Below are 22,806 nucleotides of genomic sequence, written 5' to 3'. Positions count from 1 at the left end.
CTCTAAGGTGGCTCCAGTCATTTAAGGGCCAAAATATAAGACAATACTCCTTTAATTCATAATTTTTACATCACAGTGCTTATTTATATGATCAAAGAAAAAAATCGGTAGTATTTCCATTCAAAAGCAAACACCAAATGAAGTGTTTGCTTTTGTAAACATAAGTAAACAATTCTCATGGCTTCAACCTCCAGCACACATTTCTTTGTTTTATGTGGGCAAAAGGTATGTCCAGGGGCCAGAGGGACAGTGGGTGAGACCCTTGCTTTCCCAGGATCCAAACCCCGTCAGGAGTGACACTGAACACAGAGTCAAGAGCAAGTCCAGACCACAGTTGGGTTTTTTCCCAACCAAAAACCCCAAATTCTTTGATAAGGTTTTTATAAGTAACTCTACTGTCTTTTTGAATTTTTGGAGCTAGCCCTAGAGAGCTTCTGCTTTTAAAAGTTACACTAAAAAAAAAAAAGAACCAAAACAAAGAAAAACAAACAATTTTTATGGAGATCTTTTTTCTTTAGCTAGAAATTTCATTACATTTTATGAGACTGAAAAAGAGTTCCTTAAACTTCTTTGTTTGCCATTTCTTCCTTTCTCTCTTTCTTACCTGGATTTATATGTACTTTGAGCTATTTTCATGAGATTTATTGCAAGAGTTAATATTCGGGAGACCAAATTAAAAATACATTCTAAAATTCTTTAATCTGAAATACTAGGCACCATTACTGAATTTACAATGGTAAGAAGTACTGCATTTTGAAATAAAAAAAAAAGGGTTAATAACCAAGAACACTAGAAACACGGCTCAGGAGGATTGGTTCATAGTTGGAAGCCTGCCTCAGGTGCTGGGGGGAAAAGGCAATTGGGATAGAGAAGGAACCACTATGACAGTGATGGTTAGAAGTGATCACTCTGGGTAAGAACTGTGTGATGAAATTAGGTAAAGGAACAAACACGATAACCTCTCAGTATCTGTACTGTAAACCATAATGCCCAATAGAGGGGGGGAGAGAGAGAGAGAGAGAGGAGGGAGGGAGAAAGGGGGAGAGAGAGAGAAGTGCTTGCTATAGAAGTAGCCTGCGGGGGGGTGATAGTAGGGAAACTGGGGTTACGGGTGGTGGGAAATGTACACCATTAGAGGGATGGGTGTCAGAACATTGTATGACTGAAACCCGATCATGAACAACTTGTGACTGTGTATATCTCACAGTGAGACAATAAAATAAATAAATAAGAATAGGAAAGAAACTCTCAGGCTAACATGCAGGCTGAAATATTTCTGTGAGTCACTATTCTTTACACAGGTCAATTGCCCGTGGAAACTGACCATTGCCTCATAATCAAGCAAAGATCAAATGAAGGAAAATAAGACCTGTGTGTGTTCATATACTATGATGCATGACGTTCCTTATTTTATTTTGTTTAAAGAATGTCATCTATATCAGGTATATGTCTGTCATATGTATTTGACACTCTTGAAACAGGAAATCACTTTTCTACTTAAGAAATTAATTATAAAAACAACTTGGGTTTATTGGAGAGTTGCTCCTTGAGATTCTCTTATTTAACTATAAGTGGTAAAACCATGATAAAGTTCTCACTGATAAACTAGATTAACCAGATAATCTAAGGAGAATAAAGCCAGCTCTTGCAGCTGTTTTTACAGAGGCTATAAATCAACTGCCTTCATTGTTTAGCAAGAATTCTGTGCAAAGTCTGATTCTTTTTATTGCAAATTCAACTTCTGTATTAGTAGGATCTTGGAATTTGACTACAGTACTCTTCCAGTTTCAACTGTAGACTATATCCCAACACACAGCCCTTGTTGTTAAATGTTTTTAAATAGGCATTATTTTCTTTCTCCCTTTCCCTGGTTCTAGATTCTGCTTCTGATACAAACTTCAGTTCTTGTTCAACATGTATTAATTCCTAATTAATTTGGAGATGTTAGCTTTTATTTGTGTTTATAAAAGTTGTTAGACTTGCATTTTCTGGCAGGAAATGGAAAATGACTTTCCATTATACAACTCAGAATGAATGAAATGCATAAAATGAATAAAGTGCATTGCTGAATGGGTAGGAAAATGTTTTTAAAAACCCTCCGGAATGACCTGAATTATCTAATTTTTCCTCAAAGATATGTTGCTTCTTCTCTTTGATTTTATATTTTATATTATTAACTTCACGTTGTTTTCATTCATCATAATATTTGTTGGATGTTTACAGGATTGAGAGAAAAGGTTGTTTCGTGCAGGTAGCTGGCCTGCAATTCTTTAACTTGCTTTTTTGTTCCAAGGCATCTCCACTATATGGGCACAAAAGCATTGCCGTGCAATTGAATCTTTCTCTTTTTTTAGAAATACTTTATACATTTTTAAAAAATGATTATTTCTAATTGTAATGGACTTTGGATAAAAGAACAAATGGCTTCAATTTTCTTTACTTAATCTTCAGTTATAAATTTTAAGTTTTGGCAGCTTGGGAGTCATAAACTGTATTCAGAAAATGTAATACTGACGTTGAGTGAAGAAATCTTGGATTGTAGCTCAAAAATTTAGATATGATGGCATTGTTTTTAAAAAATGACCTTAGATAACTCATTCTGGGAAGTTAGATGTCCTAAAATCCTATGGAGAGATGCTTGTTGGAAGGAAGCTTTAAATCAATAACCAGCAAGGAACTAAGGCTTGTGGTCACGGGTTATCTGACTAGTCTTTGTTGAGAATGGACCTTCCTGATCCAGCCTCAGGATGACAGCAACCCTGGGCAATATCTGTTTTGTAATAGTGACAAACCTTGAGCCAGAACCCCAAGTTAAACTGATAGGGGATTTCTAAGTGTAAGAAAATGCCAGGTAATTTATGCAAGTCACTAAATTGGGGAATAATTTGACAGGCATACATAAATAAAACCGATATGTAAAAACTAAAGAGCAGTGGGAGTATTGGATTGACATGGAAAGAATAATTGGAAAGAAGTTACAAAGTATTTCAAATTAAGAATGAATGTGCTAGCACTGACAAATTATAACAAGAATAAAGCACAGAAGGATACAGGCAAATCTTATTCACTAGCCAGGTTGTGTGTGTGTGTATTTGTGTATGTGTATGAAATAAAACTTAGTGATTCCTAACTTACATAACATTAAAACAATCATAATATGAGACCAATGCTCAAGGAAAATAGAAACAAGGGCCAGGAGGATTGGTTCACAGTTGGAAGCTTACCTCAAATGCTGGGGAAGAAGGCAGCTGGGATAGAGAAGGGACCACCATGACAAAGATAGTTGGAAATGATCACTCTTGATAAGAACTGTGTGCTGAAAACAGGTAAAGGAACAGATATGATAACCTGTATTGCAAACCATAATGCCCCAAAAGGGAGGAGAGAGAGAGAGAGAGAGAGAGAGAGAGAGAGAGAGAGAGAGAGAGAGAGAACAGAGGGTAAGTCGTTTGCCTTGTCCTCACCACACCTTGGTTCAATCCCCAGCACCCCACATAGTTCCTGGAGCCCAAAGCATAGAACTAAGAGTAAGGCCTGAGCATAGCCAGGTGTGGCCCCCAAACCAAAAACAAATAAAACGAAAACTTAAATGTTGGAGTTCTCCCTGGCACACCAGGCACAACCACTTGACCACTAGAGGTGGCTGGGCCCGCAGGGAGTATCCTGGTACTTGCTCATCCACTACTTAACCATTGCCTCTTGGAATAAACTTTGTCCTTTGACTCTGAGCCTATGGCCCGTGCAGGTGGCTTTGTCTTGGCCATGCTGTGTACAGGACCTCTGGGCATCTGTTGCCCTCGGTACCAGAATCATCTTCATACTCCTTGGATCTCTGTAGTCACTGGATAACTGCAACTAAATATTCTTCCTTTTTAGATTTTGTCCCACACCCACCAGTGCCCAGGGCTTACTCCTGACTCTGTGCTCAAGGATGACCCCTGTCAGGGCTTGGGGTATCAGAGATGAACCCTGGCCAGCTCAAATGCAAAGCAAAATCCCCTATCCAGTTTACTATTGTTCAGGTCCTAATATTTAAATATTTTAGGAAGAAAATATTTAGGTCCAAAAACTATAGGGCATGCATTTTTCCATCGGTAAGCAGTATTATTTTTAAAAAATGTATGAAATCAGATATGGAATCATTCACTTTGTAGTGCATTCACTTTCTCTCATTAATGTAAAAAATATTTCTTAAAAAATTAAGCTGCCAGAATCTAGTTTTTAATCTATGTCTAAGAAAGAATAGCAAAAATATTTCTTTTAAATGTAATGTCTATTGGCTCTTTCCTAATGGATAAAAATGGAAAACATTTATATGTACATGTATATAACGAGTTCTTAGTATCATAAAGTCATAAAACTCTGTCATCATTTCTCCTTCTTCAGATATAAATGGATTTTTCATGAGTTTTAAAAATGTAATATTATTAAAGTCACCAAAGATCTTTCACTCTTAATACTTGACAGGATGATAAAAAGTTCTATAAGCACCAGTGGGAAAGAGAAAAAGGACAAATCTTCACCTTTTAATTTCATCAATAAAGTTTTCATAATTTATACCACATTTGGCTCTGAAATAGAGAAAAATGTTCCACAATAAAAATGAATCATTTTTATTATAGCTTTTATTATCTTATTTTTCCCACATTTTTTGGTCAGTTTTTGTCTTATTTGTAATGGATGATCATAGAATATCTACAGAATATTTAGAGACTGGTTTTTTTTTTTTTTGGAGAAGAGCTAGTCAGTGTTTCCAGGATCTGCCAGATATTTTATTGCATAAATAGGTAATGACGAGGAAAATATAAGCTAGATAAGCTGTCAACTTAGACTCTGGAGATAGTTTGAGCGTTGGATTTATTTTCAAGGTTGCGAAGTGGGTAGACGAAAATCACACCAGTAACTTTTTCTACCTCTCAACCACTGAAAGTTTACTTTACTGTTAGTTTCTCTAAACCTACTTTGGCACCACTAATCCTTGTCTATCAACCAATTTTAGTAAAGCTTTAACTTGGCGTATGAACAACAAACATTTAAATATGGTGAAATCTACACGTACAGAGTGAATGTCTATCAATTAAAAGTTGCATAACAGAATAAGTAAGTAAGTAAGTAAAGGCCCTCCCGTTGATCATCGATTTGCTCGAGCGGGCCCAGTAACGTCTCCATTGGAGACTTTGTTGTTACTGTGACTGGCATATCGAATACGTCACGGGGAGCTTGCCAGGCTCTGCCGTGCGGGCGAGATACTCTTGGTAGCTTGCCGGGCTCTCCGGGAGGGGCGCAGGAATCGAACTCGGGTCGGCCATGTTGGCTGCGTGCAAGGCAGACGCCCTACCCGCTGTGCTATTGCTCCAGCCCACATAACAGAATATTTATTCTTAATAGTTTCCTATTCAGTTATTCTTTCATTCTAAAAAAATAAGCTTCAGAGAATAAGAAAGAAACTCTCAATCAGGAATGTGAATCCCTAAGTAGGTACAGGTTGGGGTGACAGACCCGGTTAAAGCTTCTTCCCATTGGATCATTCATTCAGCAGACATTTATGGGGAATTGCTAACTGCCAGCTATAGTTCTAGGTGGCAAGCTACTGAGAGTATCCCGCCCACACAGCAGAGCCTGGCAAGCTATCCGTGGCATATTGGATATGCCAAAACCAGTAAATACAATGTGTCTCATTCCCCTGACTCTGAAAGAGCCACCAACATGAGAGCGTTAAGAAGGATAAGGAAGGAGAGGCTGATAAAATCTCAAGGCCAAACTAGGCTTCCAAAACGAAGAAGGACTAAAATGACTGTCTGTACTTTCAATGCACACATGCTGGCATCGGATGCATCCATCAAGGACCTGACAGTGCAAGCACGAAAGATCAAGTAAGACATCATTGGTCTGATCGAAACAAGAAGGCATCAATCACATCACGCTGTTTTCGACACTGGAGAAGAATTGTTCCTCGGAACATGTGACAAAAGAGGCACTGGTGGTGTTGGTGTCCTTGTCAATGTGAACTTGGCCATAAACACAGATTCATTCGAATGCCTAACAACCAGAATCAGATGATTACACTTGAATAGATGTGGCTCACTGCTGGCAGTTTCTATCTTTGTTGTCTTCGCACCAACATCCAATTATGATGAAGGAGAAATTGAGAAGTTCTACATGGAGCTGGAGAAATTCTATAAAGAAAACCACACCTTCTACAAGATCATTGTTGGTGATTTTAATGCCAAGATAGGACCGAGAAGATCAGCCGAAGAACTCCACATCGGTACCCATGGCCTAGAATGGAAGGAACAGGGTGAGAGACTGTCTGAGTTCATCATGTCCACCAAGACCATTCATGGTAACTCACAGTTCCAGAAGGCTGAATCTAAACGTTGGACACGGGAGTCTCCTGGTGGACAGTTCCACAACGAAATTGACCACATCATATTCAATTGAAGGTCTTGCCTGACCGATGTTGCTGTTGTCCCAAAATACCGAATGGGATTTGACCACCATCTCCTTCGTGCAAGATTCTACTTCATGGATCGGGAAGAAAGGGCTGCAAAGTTTAAGAAGAGAACTCCCAGAACGACCACCAACTGGGAGCTCTTTGGCACTATTGTGGCAACATGAGAAATTGCCATTGTTGACAACATTGACAAGGAATACGATAGACTGGTTCAGCACCTCCATGATTATGCGAGGAACACCAAGAGAGAGAGATAGCCACAAAAAGATGCCTGTCTTTGAAAACTCTTAAGCTTATTCACCAACGTGGCTTGACACAAGCCTCAGGCAACCGCAAGCAAACATCCGAGCTTGCAAAGCAGTGCAGAGAAGTGATAAAGGAAGACCTCAAAGAGAGACGAGCAGCAGTGCTGGCAGATGTGCCAGAAGCTGGGAAAAGCATTCGCAACACCCACCTGTCTTTCGGCAACTACAAGACCAAGATGACTGCCCTCCGATGTCCTGATAGATCTATCACATCTTCCAGAAGGGTAATGGAGAAGATTATCCATGACTTCTACTTAGATCTCTTCGATAGCCACATCCACCTGCCCACATACCAAATTCCACAGGATGGATATGCAGTTCCCAACATTCTCCCTTCCGAAATCTGACACGACATTTCGTAGGTGAAGAAACAAACAGCACCTGGCCCAGACAAGATCAGACCCGAACACCTAAAGAATCTGCCATTGGGCTACATTAGTATGTGAGAGGGACAGATGGAGACATTACTGGTGCCAGCTCGAGCAAATCTTGAGTAACGAGATGTCAAGTTAAGTGAACAAGTGAATAGTTCTAGGCACTGAATATAAAACTTATTGAACCCAAATTCAGGTGCTCACTGCTCCAAGGCCAATTATGAGAGACAGAGGCTGGTATTGGGGATTATGATTCATTCTGGTCATAGCAACAACCTAAGAAGATGATGAGTGTTTTTTCTCCAACTATATTACTGTCAGATCAGGGTTGGGGGCTTATATATGGCTAGCTGGAAAAGTACATTAGAACATAATTATGGGCTAAAGGTTAGGACCCCAGTTCTGAGACAGTCCAGCTGGTCTTAGTATTAGTGAGTTCCCTGTGTGGGTCCATAGTCTATTTCTTAAGAAAATGTTGAGGTAATATGGTTAATTCCCATCGATCTCTTGGTTTACGCAATAACTCTTCGGAATTTTTCCAGATGACATCCAGCTTTCTTTCTTCCTTCATTCTTAACCTGACCTGGTTTGACCTGAGGACTTGAAAACCTGATCTTTTTTGGGAGAAGGTTGGATTTTAGGATTAGAAGATAGGGGAAAAGGCCAAGTGGGAATGAGGAATTTAAAGCATCATCTATGTGGAGAACAAGAGTTTCTAATATTTTTTCTCTTGGAAAACATGAAAAAAACTAGGCACTGCCTATACTTAAGGTAAAAATCCCAAATTTTATATTTAATTGAAAATGATTTAGTAAAATTGACATTTTGTTAAGTTCAATAAAGCATTATCAGTTTTTCTTATCCTAATAGGTGGGTAGAAAAGTAAAAGTTCATGGTATTATTGGCAGTGGGTGTATAGAGAGTCTGAGAGGGAAGGTAGCTAGAGATTATTTGGACCTCTTCAGTTTTCTTGCAGTGTGAACAGCTAACTCATTCCTTGCTGAAGGGAGTTGGGGTAGGGTGGGAGGGAGGCAATCAGTTCTCCATTGGCCTTTCACCTTACACTGATGGTAGAATTCCAGTGGCCACCACAGATCTGGACACTCCCTGATAGAACGTCTTGTTTTCCACTGCAGAAATGTTCGCATTTCCAGATGGCCTGGTCTGGGATGACTTTCTCACTCATTGCCTATCGTAAGGGTTCTCTTGAGGTTGAAGAACTTGTGATCCACTGTTATTTCAGCCTGCTCTGTCATTCAGGCCCTTCCCTTTGAACTCATTCCCTTCATTTTGATCTCAATTGTTAAATACATCAGAAGCAAGGTCAAGAAATTGGCTTCTAGGTGTTTGGAGTTCTAGAGCAGACTTACGAATTTCCCTCTATCACCACATTCATTCATGAAATACAAATTTATTAGTTATTTCTCTGCCTCTGATTAGGGATTTATGTTTGTTTCTTTCCTCATTGCTTCTGCTGTTCTTTTTTGGAAGAAGGCTGGATTTTCTTCCTTTCTCTGAGTGATTTCCTTGAACTTATCATAATTAAGAGTCTTAAATGAATTTTCTCATTCCGTCCATCTGTTCCCTCATTTTCTTATTCCCTCTGCTTTGAAAGTCCTAATCTGGGTCCTTTAGGGGGAACTTCCATTAAGTCCATATGGTAGTTATCAGGGTCTGGTAAGGGGTTCATCTGCATGGCACTGCGCAGTTGCTGAAGTCTGTCCTTTCTCAACTATCAGACAGAATTACTTGTATATCCCTCTGGTGGTCTCAAAAGATAGGCTTAGAGCATGAAATTTTCCCCTAACTTCTGAGGATTCTTTTGAGAACCTTCTCAATTGCTGTATGTAGCCATGAAGGTCACTCACGCAGAGGATGACAAGAACCCTAAGTGCACCTTCACCCTTATTTGGTACCTCCCTTGAGGGGAGGAGTCAAGAGGGTTTAGCATAGTAGTAGGCCCTGCTAAGCGTGTATCCCAGGCACTTCATCTGGGATGAAGGATGAGAAAGAAGCTGAGCCCAGGTTTCTCTGCTAGAAAATTTAGACGAGGAAGTGACTGGGTGGGCAAAGACATCACTATTCTGCAGAAAATGGGGCCTTAGAGACAACAGCTCAAGCTCTTGGAGGAGACTGGGGTGGCAGAGGAAGTGTTCCTGATGGAACCAGGACCTCTGGGATGTTAGCGAGTCTGGTTCGTGGAGTATTGGTCAATATAAAGGTTCCTTTAGTACAGAGCATAAAAAGACATTTCTCTCTTTCTTCTGAGTTATAGTATATCATAAAGTCTTATGTATAAGAAATACCCACTCTACTTTTTATTTTTACTTATTGCATAAAAAAATCTAATTGCAAAATGTTATTGTATTTCAAACTACCATCACTAGATTATTTTTTTCCTCCATAACTCCAGTTCCATGTGGCATTACAAAGAAAGATAAATTTTTTTAGGTCCACCTAATTAAAAACTTTTCTAGTGTTTCCTGTTCTAAGTGGGAGTCTATGGGAATAGAGGATAAATTTCCCCTTCTTCTGTCCTCAGAAATAGTTGTTAATTATGAAGAGAAAAACAATCTCAGAACTGTCACAGGGTAGCCTGTGCTTAATTACACTGTCTTCCTCAGGAAGATTAAGTTCCCTGACTGGGGAGATCCCTTTAACTTCCAATATTTTCAGGAGGAGACCTTTAACCTCCATCCTGGTAAGGTCTTAACCCTACAAAACTTGAGTTATGACCTTGTTTCTAATTAAGACTTGGAAAATAAAAATTATATGACTGTGTTATTGTGTTTGCACCCACAATTCTCTGAAAAAGGTCCACACTCCTCTACAAAGGGTCCAAGGGCATGGGTCATGTCCATGACTATGCGTCAAACCTAAACTAGATCCTTCAGAACTAGATGAGGGAAAGAAGAAAGGAGTCTTGCTTTCCTGAAGCCCAGTCTTGACTTTCAGCTGCATTGTTGCTAGACTCTGTGGCCTATGATAAATTTTCCCAAGAGCTGGCATCATTAAAAACTCCAGTTTCCATCTCCACCCCTAAATACTCTCTTCTGGATTAAGGAGATAAGTGTGAGAAGCAACACAAGTAATATTTCCTGTCAACTTCAAAGAGAAATGGAGGAAAGCATCCCTGCAGATGCTGACAGTAAGTTCTCTGAACATCTCTTACCCCTAGAGTTTTAAATGGGGTTTCTTGACTTCTCTCCTCACTGGCGGTGGGTGTGGGGTAAGCCACAAAGGGGAAGGAAGGCACCAGACCATGTATTGCTACAACTTTCCTGTCCAGAGGTCAGGACTCACAAAAGCTACAGGAACTTCTGGGCCCATGGACGCTGAAGTATTGACCACGCACGCTTCTCAGACGTTTTGGCTATTGCCACAGAAAAGAATTTCAGAAGATAGCGAAAGAAAAATTTTAGTTTGGAAATTTTAGAGAAGAGAGAGAAAGAAGACAATATATTCTAGAGTGAACAAGAAGAGAGAGAGAACGAAAAAGAGAGAAAGAGAGCGCACAGAGAGAAAAGTGAAAATAGTAGAATTACACACCACACACCAAGTTTGGATGGAGGCTACTTCCGGGAATGGAGTGCATCTATAAAACTGAAAAAAAAAAAACAAGACAAACTATAAGTCAAAATAAAACAAGATATTGTGTGCCTACAGTCACACACACACACAAACAATAAAATTTGCAACTAAGGGGAATTCTTAGTCAACTGGAATGAACATTTTTGAGGGAAAACCTTAAAAAAATCTTATGAAAAGTAGTGATGATCTTTAACTTGAATTCCAAGTTTGAAAAGATATTAAAAAATGACTTATAATTCATGGTCATAGTCCTCCCATTGTTCATCGAGTTTGCTCGAGCGGGCCCAGTAACGTCTCCATCATGAGACTTGTTGTTACTGTGTTTGGCATATCGAATACGTCACGGGTAGCTTGCAAGGCTCTCCGAGAGGGGCGGAGGAATCGACTTATAATTAAAAAACATATTTTTTGTGATACCAGATAGTTTTTTTAAATTTATTTTTATGTAGGAGTACTGCTATTTATTCTGCCACTGATTAGCTGATTGAATTGTGCATGAACTCCACTTTACTTTTTTTTCATTTTTTATAATTTTATTTATTGAATCACCTTGAGAGCAGTTACAAAGCTTTCAGGTCTAAGTCTCGGTCATACAATGAAACACCCGTACCTTCACCAGTGCCCATTCTCCACCACCAAAAAACCCAGTATACCCCCATCCCACACAAGACAGTTTTTATTGAACAAAAACTTTACGTAGATGTGAGGAGAGAAAAAGGAAAAATAAATGTTCAAGAGAGAATACAGACTTCTCTAGTGTGGAAACAGCAAGTAAAGAGATACGGAGACAAGCAAGCCAGATGTGTTCAAGGGAGAACACAGGCTTGAAGAGCAAGCCAAAACCACAATAATTAATGACAATTTGGGAATCAGGGAACAAGATAAAAATCACTATGTCTTCAATGTTAGAGACACGTTCTGCCAGGGGACATTTCTTTAACTTTGAGGTGAAATATACTACGCATTCAATTATATATGCTGCGTCTTTCTATTAATACTAAATGCAGTGTGAGCGTTTCTTCCTTTTTTTACAAAAGACATCCAGAGCTCTAAGAAAAGTCGCCTCTTCTTGAGATAAGGCCGTGTGAATCTGTTGATGAGCAGAAGAGCATAAAACATACCACTTCCCACATGCAAAATGCAAACGTGCTATTAAAACATCCATGTTCTTTTAAGTTTATTCCTAATGAGGCTTCACCCGCTTTATTAATATCCAGCATTAAACATAAACTTAAAATCTTACTCCTTTAAATATATTTAGAAAATTGTATACTTGGATAAATTGAGCTATACATTTTAGAAAATGACGAGCCAATTTTCCTGTCATGAATTATTAAAGTTTCTACAAAAATGCTGCAAGGCATACTCTAAATTTCTGAAACCATTCTTTGTAAAAGAACCAGTTGAATTTTTTAACCTCTGATTAGAAAAATTCCAATGATAAGAATTTATGATTAAAAATCAGAAAATTAAGTTTTTTTAAAAATTCTTGAATGGGAGAGTGGTGGAATCTTTGGTGATGTTTCTTCTTTTCTAATTTTCCAATTTTTAAAAAAATTTAGCATGTTTTTGAATGTTATTGAAGCAACATGATTTATTCATGGCTGAGTTTTAGACATACAATATTACAGCACCACTCCCACCACTAGCTCAATACCCTCTCACACCAGCAAGAATAGCACATGTCAAAAATAGTATGAACAATTTGTGTTGACAGGGATGTGGTAAAAAAGGAACTCTCATCCACTGCTGGTGGGAATGTTGTCTGGTAATATCCCTGTGGAAACAGTATGGAGGGTTCTCAGTACACTTAGAATTGAGCTGTCATATGACCCAGCAATTCCACTTTTGGATATCTACCACCAGGACATAAAAACACTTCTTTATTTGTTATTTAATTTTTTTTATTTTATTGAATCACTGTTGTGAGTTCAAAGTGTGGGTATGTGACATGTGTGTTCAGTGGCCAAAAACAGCCTCCTCAGGCTTCTCCAAAAGAGGAACAAAGAGATGAGGGACTCAAGGAGAATTGGTAAAAATGGTTCGTTAATGCAGAAAGGCGAGGCCCCTTGGAGGGGGGCAGGTTGAGTTTCCCTCCCTGCCCCAAGCAGAGCTCCGGCAGATGAAGACCTCCAGAACCAGCCACAACCATGCTGAGACCATTCTCCACACGCATGAAGGAACAAAAGCATGCGGGTCCTGGGGCTGAGATCTCCAAACCTGCTCGGATCGGGGCTGAGCATCCTCCACCCAGATCCTCCGTCTTCCAGTAGGCAGGGGTCACACCCACCAACTAGCCTCCTGGCACCGTGTAATCCCATCAACAGCCAAGACCCAGAGACTGTAAAACCCAGCTCCTGGAAGCATTTGCGGCTGCATGGCATCTTATTATCTTATTTTTACTTTGGACAATCTGGCAGGCTACCGAATGTAACCTGCCCACATGGCAGAGTCTGGCAAACTCCCCGTGGCGTACCCAGTATGCCAAATACCAGTTACAATGATGGGTCTCATTCTCCTGACCCTGAAAGAGCCTCGAATGTGGCACTTTCTAAAATCTCAGGGCTAGGATGAAGGAGATGGTACTAGTGCCTGCTGAGGAAATCGATGAACAACAGGATGACAGTGATACAGTGAATGCAGAGAGAAGTTAGCATACAGAGAAAGAGAGAGAGAGAGAGAGAGAGAGAGAGGTGGCCCTAAAGTAGCAAAGTTACAAATAGATTACTAAAAACAACTCTCTCATAAACAAACAAACAAAAAACCCACAGAACGTTAACTGAGAAATAAAACCTTTGATTCATCCTCTCCACTAAGGTGGATTTCACCTCTTTGCTCAGTGAGTACTGACAAGTGCCCAGAGAATTGAGAACTCCTGATGGGTCTCTGCCAATTTCCCCAATTGCTTGGTGTTGGAATGAATATTGTCTTAGTGAGGTGATAATCAGTTAGAAATATTGTTTCTTTCCATGAAAATAGATCTAAATATCTTTTTTATTAAAAAAATTCCTTAAGTTGTACTAAAATAAATGGGAGAAGGTACAAGCAGAAAACCTAGAGACTAAAGAGCAAATTTAGTATATTGTTGAGGAAAAAACAATAAAAGAATGACAATGAATTGACAGTATATGTTTTAAATTGTTTTATAACCTTAAGACTTTGTCAAGAATTAAGATCACTTAAATGTTGTCTGGGTATGTGTGGGAAGAAAGATTAAAATAATATGTGAAGAATTTAGAAAATCACTTGATCACTTGATCACTTGACATCCTGTTACTCATCGATTGCTCGAGCGGGTGCCAGTAACATCTCCATTTATCCCTGCTGCCTGCTAGTGTAGCCCAATGTTGTCTGCTCACCCAGGAACACGAAGAGCCTCAAACTGATCATTCAGGGTCTTGACAAAGTCGTCTGGCCATCTCATAGGTGGGCTGCCACTCAATATTTTTATGTCTTGTGGAATCCAGTTGGTAATGGCTCTAGTCCAGCAGGTGTCTCCAAATTGCATTACGTGTCCAGCCCATCTGATTTTTGACGCCTTGGAAAATGAAACAGTGTCCGATTCTTGATCATCAACGAAGGTCGGAACTATGGATTCTTTCTTTCATTTGAGTAAGTGTGAAAGAACTCCAAGCATAGCTCTTTCAATTCCTCTTTGGGAAACCCAAATAGCGTTCTCATCCTGTTTTCGTAGGGCTCAGGTCTCTGAGGCGTATGTTAATGCAGGAAAAATGGTGGAATCGAAGAGAAGTGCCCGGAGTCAGAGGTTCTACGTCCTCTTAGCTATTTCTTTGATGCTCTTGAAGACATTGCAAGTTGCTCTCTTCCTCCTGCACCACTCAGGTGCTAGGTCATTCGTCATGTTGACCTCTTGACCTAGGTACACATAACTGTTGCATTTGGAGATGGTCGTTCCGTTGAGAGTGAATGGAACGTCAGGAACAAGACTGTTTCTCATGATCATTGTCTTTGTGAGATTCCATTGTAATCCAACCTTTCCACAGTCACGGTCTGATGTTTGATATTATTGAATGATGTCATCAGCACAGCAGATGTGGTGTACTTGCCGACCGTCTATCTTCACTCCCATTCCTTCCCATTCCAGTCATCGCATGACTTTCTCAAGGGTGGCACTGAAGAGTTTCGTTGAAATAGTATCACCCTGCTGAACCCCTCTCTTGACATTGATGATCACTTCTTTGTAGAATGGTGAGATCCTAGTAGTGAATCCATAATACGGCTCATGGAGGATCCTGATGTATTGAGTTTGAATGCCCCGATTGGCTAGGGCTTTAATGACCCCTTCTGTCTCAATAGAATCAAAGGCCTTCTTTAAATTAATGAACGTTAGAGAGCGGCATCTTGAACTCCTGAGAAACCTCAATGAGCTTGGTTATCATGTGGATATGGTCGATGGTGCTGAATCCTTTTTAAAACCCGGCTTGCTCGCAGGGTTGTCCTTCATCTAGTGTTTTGCCAATCCTATTCAGGATGACTCGAGTGAACAGCTTGTAGACGACAGACAACAGGTAGATTGGGTGATAGTTGCCAATGTCGTGGATGTCTCCCATCTTGTACAGTAGTACAGTTCTGCTGGTTTTCCATTGGGACGGAACCTTGCATTCAGACAGGTAGTGTGTGAAGAGCTGAGCCAGTGTATTGATGAGTACTGACGGCAGGTTCTTCAGGTGTTTGGGTCTGACCTTGTCCGGGCCAGGTGCTATTCACTTCTATATAGACAAAATGGCATGTCGGATTTCAGAAGGGAGAATGTTGGGAATGACATGTCTATCCTGCAGAATTTGGTATGTGGGCATGTGGATGTGGCTATTGAAGAGATCTGAGTAGAAAAAGTAATATTTAGAAAATACTAGCACAATTTATTTAAAAATAAAATTTGAATCATTTATTTCCTCCACCAAGCAGAGATATTAAGAAGATTGCGGTCTGACCAGTATGTTTATATTTAGATAGTAGGCATGTGTGTGTGTGTATTTGTGTGTATGTGTGTGTTTGTATGAGAGAGAGTGAACTTTGTGCTTACTTAGACATTTTCCCCTTTATATATGTGTAAGTATTAAAATATTAACATTTTCTTATATTAGTAAGAATAACTATTTCATTACATACAGGTAAATTGGCCACTAGACATTTAATTGTTTCCTATATCCTTTCTTATTAAATATCATAGTAGGGCCAGAGATATAGTTTTTTCTCCTTAATAATATGCCCATTACAAAAGTGAGATTTTTTCCAAAGCTCATGTTAAACTGGCAATAAAGGTAAAGGTAAAGGTCCTCCCGTTGATCGTCGATTTGCTCGAGCGGGCCCAGTAACTTCTCCATTGGAGACTTTGTTGTTACTGTGTCTGGCATATCGAATACTCTCGGTAGCTTGCCGGGCTCTCCGAGAGGGGCGGAGGAATCGAAATTGGGTTGGCCATGTTGGCCGCTTGTAAGGCGAACGCCCTACCTGCTGTGCTGCAATATTAGAAATAAAATTGAATCCTCTGAAAACTGCGACTGATTGAAAACATTACTCTTCCAATGTTGGAATATTGCTCTAAATATGTTAGGCCCTAACATTGGTTTGTCCTTTTCCCCTTGCCACAAGGAGCTTAGGTTCATTGAGTCATACGCATCACAATGTCCCCAGTCACTCCCATTCCTTTGTTTAGCTGTAACCATTTCTCTAGGCAATCTTCCCCAACCAGTTAATCATCTCCCCCCCCCCCCTCCCCCCCATCAGACTCTGTTAATTTGTAAGGTCAGATCCTTCTAGGATACTGAACTTGTACTGTAAGCTAATATTGCCTTTATCCTCTCCTTATATCTTTTGAATAGTTTACTTTAAAACAATGCCCTTTTGTATGGACACAGGAAGACGGTTAATATTATGCTTTTGTAACTTAGGATTTAATTGGCTTTGAGTATTATTCACTCCCAGGCATCTGCTTCCTCAACTTAAGCCTCAGTTACTCTTTGTTCCTAGCACCTCAAAAGCAGGGTGCTGACAAGGGACTGAATGGACCCAGGGCAAGCTGTGAGCTACCCTGGCATCAAAATGGGCCAGGCCAAAGCGCCACAATTCTTAACTATAAGTTAAGAGCTTGTTCATGGACAAATGCTGTCATGATCCAATAGTAACAACGAGACTAGACCCTGCTAGGGATAGGAGACTAATCTGACCTGAGCACTGTAGTCTGAGATCGAGATGGCCCCAGGAGAACAATTCTATAAACTTAATGTTATCTCTTACTGTGTCCATACAAAATGATTAATATTATGAATGCTTATATGTTTGTTGGACAATGAGAGGAGAAACACATCCATGGGATTCCACTCTTAGGTGAGTCATCTTTCTGAGAGAGTATCCTCTGAGGAAAAGAACTTTACCCTTATTGATTGTGACCACACCTATATGTAAGCCCAACCCCTCATGCTGGGGCATTTAATTAGTCTGTTAGTGGGCCGGGAGAGAAACAGAGAGAGGACTGAATGGAGTGGAGACTGGAATAAACTACAACTGATACCGACCAGCCTGCTCCTCGTTCCTTCCTTCACCTACCTATATCACCTTTGGCCTCCCCGGGGTGGGGGACGTGGCCCGAGACCACGGAACACAGGCGGGAACAGGGATAGAGTGCTGCTGTCCTTTGAAAACACACAGTCCAAGATTTCAGTATTAGCAAAAAAATATTGAGAAAATGGAAACATTGTTAACTTTCAGAGACAGACTTTTTTTTTTTGCTTTTTGGGTCACACCCGGTGATGCACAGGGGTTACTCCTGGCTCTGCACTCAGGAATTACCCCTGGCGGTGCTCAGGGGACCATATGGGATGCTGGGAATCGAACCCGGATCGGCCGCGTGCAAGGCAAACGCCCTACCCGCTGTGCTATCACTCCAGCCCCGACACACTATTATCTAATCAGTTAAACATCAATTTTAAAATAATTTTCCACTTGTATACACAAAAGCATTTTACCCTTACAAGATTAAGTTTTCTGAGCCTTAGAAAATAGGAAAAATGTATTTAAGTTTGAGCTAATTATCAATATAAAATCACAACTGCCATTGTCTTCATCTAGATGAAAAATACTTTTTAGTAGACTTTTAAGTTTCTAGCCCAAGTTCACTTTAGTTCTCTTTCTCCTACACAACTATACTGTCAAATCTGACCCTATTTTTAGAAGTGTTTCCTGACTCTGTATTAAAAGAAGAGGAGGTTGGAAATTTTCCATTAAAACATTTCTTTTTTTTAATGCTTCCTAGAATAAAAACATCTTTCAAAATCGGTTTTTACTCTAAGTGGGAGAAATCAACATCCCAAATTACTTTCTCCATATTCCTAACTCAAGCAAAGGAAAAAAATAAATTTTTCTCCCAAAAGCAATAAAAATGCTTTAGTTTTTTTCATCTGATAATAATCAAATTTGTAAGGTCAGACCTAAAAGAATCATATCTAAAGTTCAGAATAAAATTGTGTATATATGTGTGTGTGTGTGTGTGTGTGTGTGTACATATAACGCTCCCCCCCCAAAACACACCGTGCTCAGAGTTTTATAATCCTGTTTCTTTGAAGTGGAATTTATACAATCTATGCTCTGATAAAAAGGAAATGATTATTAGCTAAAGCATATGTAAGAGTTGAAAGAGGATTTTTTCCCAGGAAGTTTACTTCTAGTCATATACAAGTAATTTAGAAAAGAAGCAACTATTTGGACTGTTAAAATTGAAAACAAATGTTTAATTCAATTACAGAAGTAAATCCAAGTACACAAGTCAAATGGAAGTATTTGATTCATCGTTATTATTCTGTGCTTTATTTTTAAGATTAGTGCATAATAAAAATCAGTCCAGGCTAAAAAATGGAAACTGTGACTTTCATTATTTTGTCATAAACAGAATAATTTGAAAATAAAGTAAGATTCGGTATGAATCAACGGTTAAAAAACATTGCTCCTAGTTTTCTAATATTAGATGTGAAGTAAGGGAGACCTCAAGATGAATAAATGATAGAGATATATTTGCCCTGAAAAGATTTCAACAAAAATGTATCACTGTATCACTGTATCACTGTCATCCAGTTGATCATCGATTTACTCGAGCGGGAGCCAGTAACATCTCCATTTGTCCCAGCCCTGAGATTTTAGCAGCCTCTCCTTACTCATCTTTCCCAAAGCAGCCATATTGGAGTCTCTTTCAGGGTCAGGGGAATGAGACCCTTTATTGTTATTATTTTTGGTATATTGAATATGCCACAGGGAGCTTGCCAGGTTCTGCAGTGTGGGCAGGATACTCTCAGTAGCTTGCTTGCGGTGGGCGGGGCTGTGGAGGGGCGCTCGGTGGTTGCCCGGGAGATGCCTGTGACGTCACACAGGTGTGGGCTGGCGCTTCTCCCAAGGGACACACCGTGGAGCAGGTGAGCGGGAATATATATATATATATATATATATATATATATATATATATATATATGAGATCCATCATTGTTACTGGTATTTGGCATATTGGGTACGCCACGGGGAGTTTACCAGACTCTGCAGTGTGGGCAGGTTACATTCGGTAGCCTGCCAGTTTGTCCAAAGTAGGAATGAGATAATAAGATGTCATAATAAGATATTGCATGGCCGCGAATGCCGCTGGTCGGGGAGGGGAGGAAAGCTCACCTGCTCCCCTCCAAGGGGCCCCAGCTAGGACAGCCAGGCACGGGGGCAGGAGACTGCACTGTTCTCTTCCGGGAGCTGGTTTTTATAGTCTCTGTGTCTTGGCCGCTGATGGGATTACACGGCGCCAGGGGGCCAGTTGGTGGCTGTGACCCCTGCCTACTGGAATTCGGAGGATCTGGGTGGAGGATGCTCAGCCCCGATCCAAGTAGGCTTGGAGATCTCAGTCCCGCTTGCCTTTGTTCCTCTGCTGGTACCTTCATGTGTGCGGAGAGTGGTCTCAGCATGGTGGTGGCTGGTCCTGGAGGTCTTAGGCTGCCGGAGCCCTGGTCGGGGCGGGGAGGAAAGCTCAACCTGCTCCCCTCTAAGGGGCCCTGGCGAGGACAGCCAGGTGCAGGGGCAGGAGACTGCACTGTTCTCTTCCGGGAGCTGGTTTTTATAGTTTATATATATATACATATATATGTATATATTTCCCTCTATGATTTATTGCCTACTGTAATCTTAAAATTTAAATTTATAAGATTACAAAAAGATCATATATTTATCTTTATGTTCCTTATGCTTTATATTGTAACTCCTTACCACAAAACCCAAATGACAATTAAAATAAAAATAGGGAAGTTAACTATGCAGGGTTTATAAATATAACTCTTCTTTATTTTGGAAACATCTGTTGAGAATGACTTCATTTATTTTCAGAGGTTTCTAAAGCTACTCTTAATTTATAAAAACCAAAGGGAATTCATTGAGCTTTACACTCACTTAAAGCGAGGGATAAATTGTAGAGTTCCAGATGTACTAACATACATTTAGTACAAGCAATAGATGCATCTTTCAAGCTGCCCATCAAATTTTGTCTCCTCAGTGTTTAGAAAAACACTGAGAATTTCGCTGTATTCCTAACTTTAAATTTCAGCAATAAGAATAGCCGAATTGATGAATTATTCTTTTCAGCAAGATTAGTGCTGCACTGTATTCAAAGATAAAGTGTTTATTGTGGAGGAATTTTTCCTTTAATATCCTGCAGAGTGGGTCGGGAAGGCTTAGAGAATAGGTAGCATGTGAGATGACAGTCTTCACAGGAGATCTGAAATGAATCACCCAAGATTTGCTTTATTGCTAAACAAAACCCATCTTTTCTTTCCAACTCCCACCCTATCCACCCCCATCCTCATTTCTCTTAGAGGGTTGCTTTGGGAACAGGAGAGGGAAAAAGTTATCACAACTGTGTGGCTGTTTTCCTTTCATTCAATGGGCAATTTTCAAGCGTCTTATCATCAGCCTTTGGATCGTATCCCTCATTTGTTGTACATAGGTATGAACTGTGGGTGTTATTTAGAAAACCAACATCAAACGGCATATTTACATTCCCCACTGGGAAAAGCACAAAACAAACGTATTGTCAATTTGGATGTCACAACTCCGAAGCCAATATAATAATAGCAAGTATAACTAAGTTAAAATCTGTGAAATAATCTCTCCATAAACTTGACAATAAAAGACAAATAACCAGAGAACAACATTTCACATTTTTTGCAGTCACATTTTTTTTTCTTTTTGGGTTTCATCTGGCGATGTGCAGGGATTTCTCCTGATTCATGCACTCAAGAATTACTCCTGGTGGTGCTTGGGGGACCATATGGGATGCTGGGAATCAAACCTGGGTCGGCCGTATGCAAGGCAAATGCCCTACCCACTGTGCTATTGCTCCAGTCACATTTTTACAGGTAAAAGTAACTGGAAGGCCAGAGAAATCTTCCAGTGTGTAGGATGCTTGCTTTGACATGGCTGACTCAAGTTTCAATTCTCTAAGCTTGGTCAGGAGTGATCCCTGAATGCAAAGCTAGGAATAATTCCTGAGCACTGTTAAGTGTGCCCCTTTTAAAAAAATGATGACTTCAATTCTTCCTTCCAGACTTTCTCTGTAAGCTTAGGCAAATAATGAAACTACTTTTCTTATATATTGTATTTTATATTTAGAATAATTGAATTGGTACAATGATCTATCTCAATTTGAGTTTCCTCTTGGGCAGAATTTCATGAAAGGACTTAATACCAGCAAGTGAAGAGGCAACCCCAAGAAGCACAGGCTAAGAGATTAAAAGCAAGAGAGAAATTTCAGTAAACCTTGCATTAACAAGCTGATCACTACCCTGGGAAACGGGGGCTCCACTGTGTTGGTACCTCTGGAGACCTGTCAAAGAGCATGCGAAAGGCTCTCAGAATGATTTACTGGAGGCCTGACCCTGTCACCACCAACTCCAGGTTGGGTGTTTGAGATGGTGCCAGAGGAAGCACTCAGTAGGAGAAAATATACTCTACTTGCCAACATGTCAGGCAATCAGCTTTCTCCCTGGAGAGAAAGAGGACAGTGTACAGCCCAACCGACACAAAGGCAGGGCATTATTTCAGCTCAGTGACACAAGGCCACTGTTCAGGAACATATTCTATGAGAAAAGAAAACCTAAAGTACTGGCCATCATTATCCCTTTCTCTCTAGTTTTGATCCCAATTGTTTGATAACGACAACAAATTAGGAGAGAGAATATGCCCTGTGTGAAACCACACAGTAAAGGTTCCAAGACTGAGGTGTTTCCACAGGCAAGGCTGAAGACTTCTCTGGTGGTTTGGAATTGATGCTGCAGTCCTTGTTTTGATGGAAGCCCGATCAGACTTGAATGGAAGAATGACCACCAGGTCCAGTGGTCAGTAGATGAAATGTTTGGTTTTGTGCGTCACGTAATGACCCTCTTGAAGATGCAGTGAGACTGTGCTTCTTATCAAACTCCTTTCCAATGTGGGTCTCAATATTCTTCTTAATGGTTTGTTTCTCCAGAACACAACAGTACAATCCGCTGAGTCCTGTTGCAACTCCTCCAGCACGTGTGCATTATTGGTCACCACCTTTTGGTTGTGCACAGTTACAGTGGGGCAGGGTCTGCAAGGGTCTCCTGAGGGACTCAGAGAGAAGCACCATCACCTTAGCCTTTAAGTGAAATCTGTAGATTATTGCAAGGCAGAACTGTTCTCAACATACTGTATCAACAACTCCAGCTTTTTTGAACATTTATAAGAAGGCTTTGATTGATAACCTAAGATTTCCATTTGCTTGTAGGAAAGGAATATAATTATGAAGCTCTCCCAATTATTTTAAATTTTCCTTCAAGCTACCTAGAATTCAAGTGAAATTTCTGCATAATTTTGTTTGAACAGTACCACGATTAAATGATAAAATGAGTTACTGACTTCCTTTTTCTTTAAGCGCCAAATTCTTTGTACTTAAGATTTGTGTTGTTTAGCTTTTGTCTTGTTGCTTTTCCCTGCAACATATCTAAATTGTATTTTCTTGAGTATTCAGACAGCACAGGAAACAAAGATTGAATTGCTAGAAGAAAGCTCCTATTCATTTTCT

The sequence above is a fragment of the Sorex fumeus genome, unplaced genomic scaffold (genome assembly GCF_029834395.1).
Source record: "Sorex fumeus unplaced genomic scaffold, SorFum_2.1 ptg000002l, whole genome shotgun sequence".
Taxonomy (NCBI): domain Eukaryota; kingdom Metazoa; phylum Chordata; class Mammalia; order Eulipotyphla; family Soricidae; genus Sorex; species Sorex fumeus.
Note: the sequence above shows the minus strand (reverse complement) of the source record.